Below are 8,242 nucleotides of genomic sequence, written 5' to 3' on the forward strand. Positions count from 1 at the left end.
CTTCTCTGTGGCTCTCCACTGCGAACCAAATTTTGCTTGAGTGAACAGACCTAAGTGTCAGTCCAGACAATACAATTTACTAGATGCATAATCTAGGGGCGAGTACTTCATTTATGAAATTGGCATCGCTCTTGTTGGGAGGGTTAAATGTGGTAATTAATGTACTTAAAGAATTTAGCAGGATGCTTGAAACACAATAGAAATTCAGTTAATACTGAGTGCCTTCTCTTCACCCCATCTGAGTTTTTAAGAAGCATCTTTGGGGCGCCTGGGTGGCTCAGACGGTTGGGCCTCCGGCTTCGGCTCAGGTCAGATCTCACGTTCGTGGGTTCGAGCCCCGCGTCAGGCTCTGTGCTGACAGCTAGCTCAGAGCCTGGAGCCTGCTTCCGGTTCTGTGTCTCCTTCTCTCTCTGCCCCTCCCCCTCTCATGCTCTGTCTCTCTCTGTATCAAAAATAAATAAAACATTAAAAAAATTAAAAAAAAAAGAAGCATCTTTAAAGTGGCCATGTTAAACCATGCATTGCACAGTGTGAAAATAGCAAACGTAGCACTGAATTGACAATTTTGTGTGGCTTATTTTCTAAGACCTACCAAATAGCAGTCACTATGGAAGTCTTTAAAATAAGGCTTGTGGGGGCACCTGGGTGGCTCAATTGGCTGGGTGTCTGGCTTCGGCTCAGGTCATGATCTCACGGTTCGTGGGTTCGAGCCCTGTGTCGGGCTCTGTGCTGACAGACCCCTCAGATTCTGTCTCTCTCTCTCTTTCTCTCTCTGACCTTTCCCTGCTTGCGCTGTCTCTCTCTGTCTCTCAAAAATAAATAAAAAACATTAAAAAATTAAAAAATAAATAAAATAAGGCTTTTGTTATATACAGCTTGCCTGCGAAAGCTCAGTGTACCCCACCAATCTAATCTTCACAGCATCCATCATTCTTTGTAATACTTTGTGACAGGGAAGGAAAATGATTTATCCTAGAACTGAAAGGAGAGAAAAGGGGTAAGGCCAGACTATAATTTTTAGTGATTATGGTTTTGGAACAAAGGAGTCCCTATGATTTGGATTGAGGAGTCCCTAAAAGTAATGATGAACACATCTTCAGCCTCCAAATATGACATTTCTCAAAGATCAATCTATGGCCTGCTTGCTTCCAAAATAATTGCATTTTTAACAGAATCACTTGCATTTTTACCAAGTGCTCAAGGTGATTCGAATGCAGAGAAAGCTTAGAAACCTTTGGGATGCATGTCAGGTAACAAATCATTCCCGTTTGTCTGACAGTAAGAGGTTTTCCAGGACGTAGGACTTTAAGTGCTAAAGGCAGGACCGGACAGGGCCACTGAAATGGCTGGTTACCCTAGAAACACGTGATTATATAGTATTAGAAAGATGTTCTTTTGAATCTTACTCCCTGGGTTTCCCCCCTTTCTATTTGCAGTATTTGTGTTTTTATCAGGGGGTGGTGGTGGAGACTGTGGGAAAGGGAACGAAAGCGAGGTGCTTTGCCAGTTATCAGCCCACTCGTTCTCAGCTCCAAACCCTTCCTCCAGAACCCTGCTTGTGATACTGGAACATTTCTCCCTTGCAATTTGGTCCAATGTGAAGCGACAACAGTAGAGGGTGCTGGAGGGACATTAGAGGAGGAAGCGGTTCTTCCCGATTCCAGAGTGCTCCTCAGCTGCCTGGGCAATGCAGAGCAGCCGGCAGTGTCTGGCATCTGTTTGCGGGCTGGACTGCCACGTTAGTGGCATTTACAGCCTTGTTAAGTTCTTCTTGTGAAGTTAAGGCATCAATTGGGAAGCAATGGGTCCCCGAATCTGAAATAGTGACATCTGCCTGGACCCAGATGAAACTGCAATTGTTGAACATCCAAGTCATCCTAAACCTCCCTGGGCAGCCCCAGAACCTTCCTCTCCTGTGTCTGAGGAGACCAGTTGTCCTTTGCTTGAAAACCCTGTAAAACTCTCACCTGGAGCAGATAACTTGAAAAATGCAGCATAGATCTGAACTTCCTAACAGGTGGAGGTGTTTCCACATTCGTGCCTTCCTTGTATGTGTGTGTGTGTGTGTGTGTGTGTGTGTGTGCACACGCACGCACACACATGTGCGTGCACCTACCTGGACCTAGAGGTGGTAGTGGCTGTTCTCTATATCTGGTGTTTCTGTATTCTTAGAATTTTCCTTTCCCCTTGTAGGTGATACCCTATAATGGTTATTAACTTTTTCCCCTGAATTACTATATAGTTTCTGTCTCCCATTTGATTCCTAACTGTTAACAGTGTGATTGCGATATCAGAGGTTGGGAACAATAGTGGGCAAGGGGCTCGCTCCAGAGTTGGTCTTAAACTATAAATAATCATTTTGGTTCTGATTTGGCCCCTTGTTCTCCCTGGCCCTTTACTCTTGTGCTGCTCTCTTGTTTTCCTTCGCTGGAGACAGCCTTGTCCAAATTGCAGTAGGCTGTGCTGATCTGGTCGCCTTGCCTCTCCTCTGAAACCAACATTTCAGAGTATGGTTGGAAGGCGTCTGCCTCAGAGTTTCTAGGGGATGCTTGTTGAAAATGAAGACTAACAGGGCGCCTGGGTGGCTCAGTCGGTTGAGCATCTGACTTCAGCTCAGATCATGATCTCGAGGTGTGTGTGTTTGAGCCCCGGGTCTGGCTCTGTGTTGACAGCTCAGAGCTTGGAGCCTGCTTTGCATACGGTGTCTCTCTCTTTCTGCTTCTCCCCTACTTGCACTCTGTCTCTGTCTCTCTCTCAAAAATAAATAACATCAAAAATATTTCTTAAAATGAAGATTCAAGGCTGCCCATCAAGATTCTGGGTTACCAGGGCACCTGGGTAGCTCAGTAGATTAAGCGTCCAGCTTCGGCTCAGGTCATGATCTCACGGTTCGTGGGTTTGAGCCCCGCGTCGGGCTCAGTGCTGACAGCTCAGAGCCTGGAGCCTGTCTTCAGATTCTGCGTCTCCCTCTCTCTGACTCTCTACTGCTCACGCTGTGTCTCTCTCTCTCTCTCTCTCTCAAAAATAAATAAAAACATTAAAAAAAAAGATTCTGGGTTAGGTCTGGGGCAGGGTCTAGCACCTTGCATATTTAACAGTGCCTTGTTTCATTTTCCAAGAACCTGCCGGAGTTCGGCCTTTCCTGGCTGCCTGCTTTCTGCAGGTGACCACTTTCCACTCAACAGATACTTCATCCCTTGGGTGGCAGAACTGATAGATCCTTTAAGTGCCGGTAGCTCTTACCAGAAGGATTCTGAGTGAGCTACACACTGTGGCCTGTTTTCAGTTGATGATTTTCTCACCAGACTCTTGCCAAACATTGCCTGTTTCGATCATATGCTGCTTGTGGAGTGCCTGCTGAGAATTCCGGAGAAAATCCAGTCCAAGGGAAATAATGGCACATCGCGCTAATAGCTCTCAGCGAAGGTACTGCGCAGAGAAATTCCCAGCCCGTGTCTCACTGCCAGGGGCTTAGTGGTTCCCAGCTTGAGGGAGGAAGGTGGAGCAGGAACCTGCCAACTCTGCAGCGCAATGGCTTGGAGGCTTTCAAGTCTACACCAACCCCAAACCATGTTGAGGGGGACAGGATGCTTCCCCAGACTCTAGACAGGAACACCTCCCATTCCATGCCCGGCGTGGAGTCTGAGTAGCAGATGCTGCTCAGGATAAAATCTGCCATAAGCCAGAGCGAACAGTGTGAGGAGCAATTAAAGAACAATATAATTGGATGTGAAATTGTGGAGGGTAGACAAAAATCCGGGACAGGAGAGGTCACTAGAGGTTACAGGCATCAGTGAAGGCTTTATGGCGAATAGGGAGTTATGTCAGAAGTTTTGTTTGTTTGAGGTGCCTGGGTGGCTCAGTGGGTTAAGCGTCTGACTTCGGCTCAAGTCATGATCTCACAGTTCATGAGTTCAAGCTCTGCTGGGCTCTGTGCTGACAGTTGGGAGCCTGGAGCCTGCTTCTGATTCTGTGTCTCCCTCTCTCTCTCCCCTCCCCTGCCCACACTGTCTCTCTCTGTCTTTCTGTGTCTCTCAAAAAAAAATATTAAAAAATTTTTAAATAAAATAAGCTTTGGGGTTTTTTTTTTAGTTTATTTATTGATTTTTGAGAGAGAGTGCGAACGGGAAAGGGACAGAGAGAGCAAGACGGAGAATCCAAAGCAGGCTCCATTCTGTAAGTGCAGAGCCTGATGCGGGGCTCCATCTCAGAAGCCATGAGATCATGACATGCGCCAAAATCAAGAGTCATACGCTTAACCAACAGAACCAGCCAGGGCTCCGTGTCAGTTTCACACAGTATGTGATAGTCCTATTACTCCTAAAAAGAGTAGTAGGTTTTCTTTCTAAAGAGAAACTATTTTTACGCACCTGACTTCTAAATAATAGCACATAATATTAACATCTCCTGAGAGCATGCCAAGCAATGCTATAGTTATATGCATACACCGATCCAATTTTCTCACTATTAACCTCATTTACAAAGGAAAAAAACTGAACCATAATGCTACATGAGGCCACTATGCCACTCCTCTGCAAATACATGGCAGAAGGAAGCCAAATTAGGAAAGACAGGACTATTCCTGGAATGATATACGGGGCCATTTCATGAGGCCTAATCGCTGGGTTCTTTCAGAGACTTGGCAAGTGAAGGACTGGTAGCAGTGTAATCCATCAGACCCTAGACTACACATCGTCCTTGATGGCTTTATCTAGATGGTTTAGCAGAGTCTTCTCCAGCGTCACCGAGTTCCCCGAGTCACGTGAACCACATTACTTCAAGTGTATGAAGTGTGATGGCAGTCAAGCCTTTATTCAAATGTCAGCCTCACTACTTCCTTGGTGGGTAACCTCAGATATCTGGGTCACATCAAGAAACAAATGTAGGGACATCTGGGTGGCTTAGTCGGTCAAGCGTCCAACTTCGGCTCAGGTCATGATCTCGCGGTTTGTTGAGTTTGAGCCCCACATCAGGCTCTTGCTGACAGCTTGGAATTTGGAGCCTGCTTCAGATTCTGTATCTCCCTCTCTTTCTGCCTCTCCCCTGCTCTCTCGCTCAAAAATAAACATTAAAAAAATACACAAATGTCATATTTGATACAAGACTCTCATGGGGAACTTAACCTAGTGGAGTAATCTCCCCATTGCATGCTGAGTCTTGTGTTGGTAGAGAGTTCTGACTTGGATTTGATTCAGCTGGTGCATCAGCAGCGGGTGATTGGCTGATCTAGACCAGCCTTGGCCCCGTGTGCTGTCTCTCATCCCCGAACAAGCTCACCACGCATGTTCCAACGGTAGTGTCAGGGGAGGTGTGGACAAATACACAAGACCTCTTAGAAAAACACACAAGCAAAAGCAAGCTAGCCCAGGTTCAAGCAGTAGGGAAATAGACCTCACCTCTGGATGGAGTTGTTGCAAAGAGCATGCATAGAATATTGGAGCCACTTTTGCAATCACTCTACCACACTGAGTGAAGGGGGGTACTGGAGAGACTGTAAGAGGGCTCCTGCGGGAACAGAGTGAGGGGCTCTTTGAGACGGGGTAGACAGGAGTCAGACGGTGCAGGCCTTGGGAGGCATAATAAGCCTTCAGTGTTTGTATATGGTATGAAGCCGAGGATTAACACTAACATTCCTTCCCTTCCTTCCTGTCTTATGGAACACTTTGAAACTGTCATTGAGTCCGTTTATTTTTGGTGTGTGCCTAAGGCGGGGCTTGTTTTCTTTCAAGTGGTCAGGATGCTGACAATCAAATATTCATCAAAAGCAGATTTCGAAAAAAAATTTGAAAGCACCTGAAATTACTAAATTAATGACTAGTGGAGTCTTTTCTCTCATACCTTAGGAATAAATTATCCACTTTTTAGAAGCAAATTCATTATGCAGAGAAGTGCAACTAAACTGATGGGCCCTGGATTGTCCTTTGCTCTGAAAGAACCAAAGACAGCGTAGCCATTAAAAAAATAAAAGTATTCATCTCAGGTTCCCCTTAAAGCTTGTCCTTAGGTTATGCAGTGGTTGGTGGTCAATGCAGCCAACATCTACCTGCCCCAGGGTGGGTGCATGGGTGAAAATGATAATGAGCCCAAGTCATTCGCATGCAGGAATAACACAAGATACATTGGGCATGTTGAAAAATGGTCTTAAATCTTAAATCTTTAGTGACTTCTAAAGCCACTCGCTGGGAAGCACCACATTTTTAAGGTTGAGTTTGAAAGGATTTTTCCACGCTTGCCCTATTGTTCTCCCAGGGGCAGAACAGTGGCTTTGCAGAAATGAACTAGTCAGCGGCCCAGTGCATAGGAGACTGACTCAATGTATTTAGTTTCCATTTCTAGAAATCAGGTTGGAGATCCTGAAGGCTGTTTGCCACAAAATACTTACGAATGAAAGATAAAACACTCTTTTCAGGGGCGCTCAGTCGGTTAAGAATCTGACTTCGGCTCAAGCTATGATCTTGATCTCACGGTGGGTGAGTTCGAGCCCCACATTGGGCTCTGCATCAGGGCAGAGCCTGCTTTGGATCCTGTCTCCCTCTCTCTCTCCCCCTCCCTGAGGCACACAGAGTGCACACTCTCTTTCTCTCAAAAATAAACATTAAACACACACACACATATGCACTCTTTTCAATAAGTAAATGTGCCTGCCTGTGTGGAAGAAATTTTCTCTGGGACCAGGAATAATGTGGGAACAGGAGTCCAGGGAGCTGAGTAAGTCGGGGCACATACAGCTCCTTCCTGGTGGCTTTACCTGCATGTTCCTGGGAGCGGAGGGTAGATGGCTTGGGACAGAATGGTGACAAAGCTGGCGGTAGGGAGCGTAGCAGAGACCTCCTGCATAAAGCAGGAGCCAGGGAGGACTCTGTACTCAGAGAAAGGATGAACCGGGGCTGCAGGGTGCAACCGAAGATAATCTCACAGAGACCGAGAGCAAGAAAACTTTTTTGTTTTGTCCTTAACTCAGGATGGAAAAAAGTCTCCCCTGAGAATTCAAGGCCACTAGCCTAACTTTACATTAGGGTTGAATTAACACCATTTATTTAAAACAATTTTTAAAGATTTTATGTATTTATTTTCACATTTATTTTTGAGAGAGAGGGACAGACAGAGCATGAGCAGGGGAAGGGCAGAGAGAGAGGGAGATATAGAATTTGAAGCAGGCTCCAGGCTCTGAGCTGTCAGCACAGAGCCCAATGCAGGGCTGGAACTCACAAACCATGAGACCATGACCTGAGCCAAAGTTGGATGCTTAACCGACGGAGCCACCCAGGCACCCCTGAATTAACACCATTGACACAAACCCCCTGACCTTTCCCTGAAACCCAAGAACAACAAAACCCCCCAAACTGCACAAGGTAGGAATTTTAATTCAAGGCAGATGCAAACTGGTTGTGCCCCGTGTCTGATGCAGACAAACACAAATCCTTACACTCAGAAAGGCCTTAAATAATTCCTATATAGGTCTAGTGACCATAAGCGAGTGCGTGCACGCACACGCGCGTGCACACACACACATACACACACACACACCATGGAAAATACAGTGAACTAAAGCACCATTAGCAAGTCAGCAGAAACAGTAGAAACATCTGCAAAAATTGTTGGATTATTGGAACTAATAGATACATAAGGATGCTTACTGTTTAAATAAAGTATTAGAAGCATTAGTTCAAATTCATCAAAAATGCAAAGCTATTTTTGAAGAACCAAATGTAACAATGAAAGTTAAAAACTCAATGAAGACCCTACTTTGGCGGGGGCGGGGAGGAATGTTAGTAGAAAGCAATTACTCCATTGTAACATGGAAAATGAACAAGTGAGTTTTTTTCTCTGAACACTAGAGTTCTGTGACACAATGAACTTAACTAAAATAATAAAGAGCCCTGGCCACATAGGTCATGTTTTTTTTTTTTTTCCAGGGATGTTTTCTAAGTGCAGCAGCTAAGGACTGGGCTTGCTAAAGGCAGTGGCATCTCCATGAGGTGAAGGAAAATCCAACAGACCTTTTGACGACCATCAGGATGGCATGATGCACTGGGATCTGGGGCAGGCCTCAAATGCAGGAGTTTGCCCTTTGAGGCATTTGCTGAGTATTAGAGCAACCGACGGGAGAGGGAGGGACTGAGAAGACAAGGTGAAACCTTTTATAGTCTTTACTGTGCTTAAAAAACAAAGTTCTGAGGAAGAAGAGCCCACAAGAAACGTGACTGGTTTCATCCTGCTAATGCAGGGGCACTGAGTCTAA

The sequence above is a fragment of the Suricata suricatta genome, chromosome 11 (genome assembly GCF_006229205.1).
Source record: "Suricata suricatta isolate VVHF042 chromosome 11, meerkat_22Aug2017_6uvM2_HiC, whole genome shotgun sequence".
Taxonomy (NCBI): Eukaryota; Metazoa; Chordata; class Mammalia; order Carnivora; family Herpestidae; genus Suricata; species Suricata suricatta.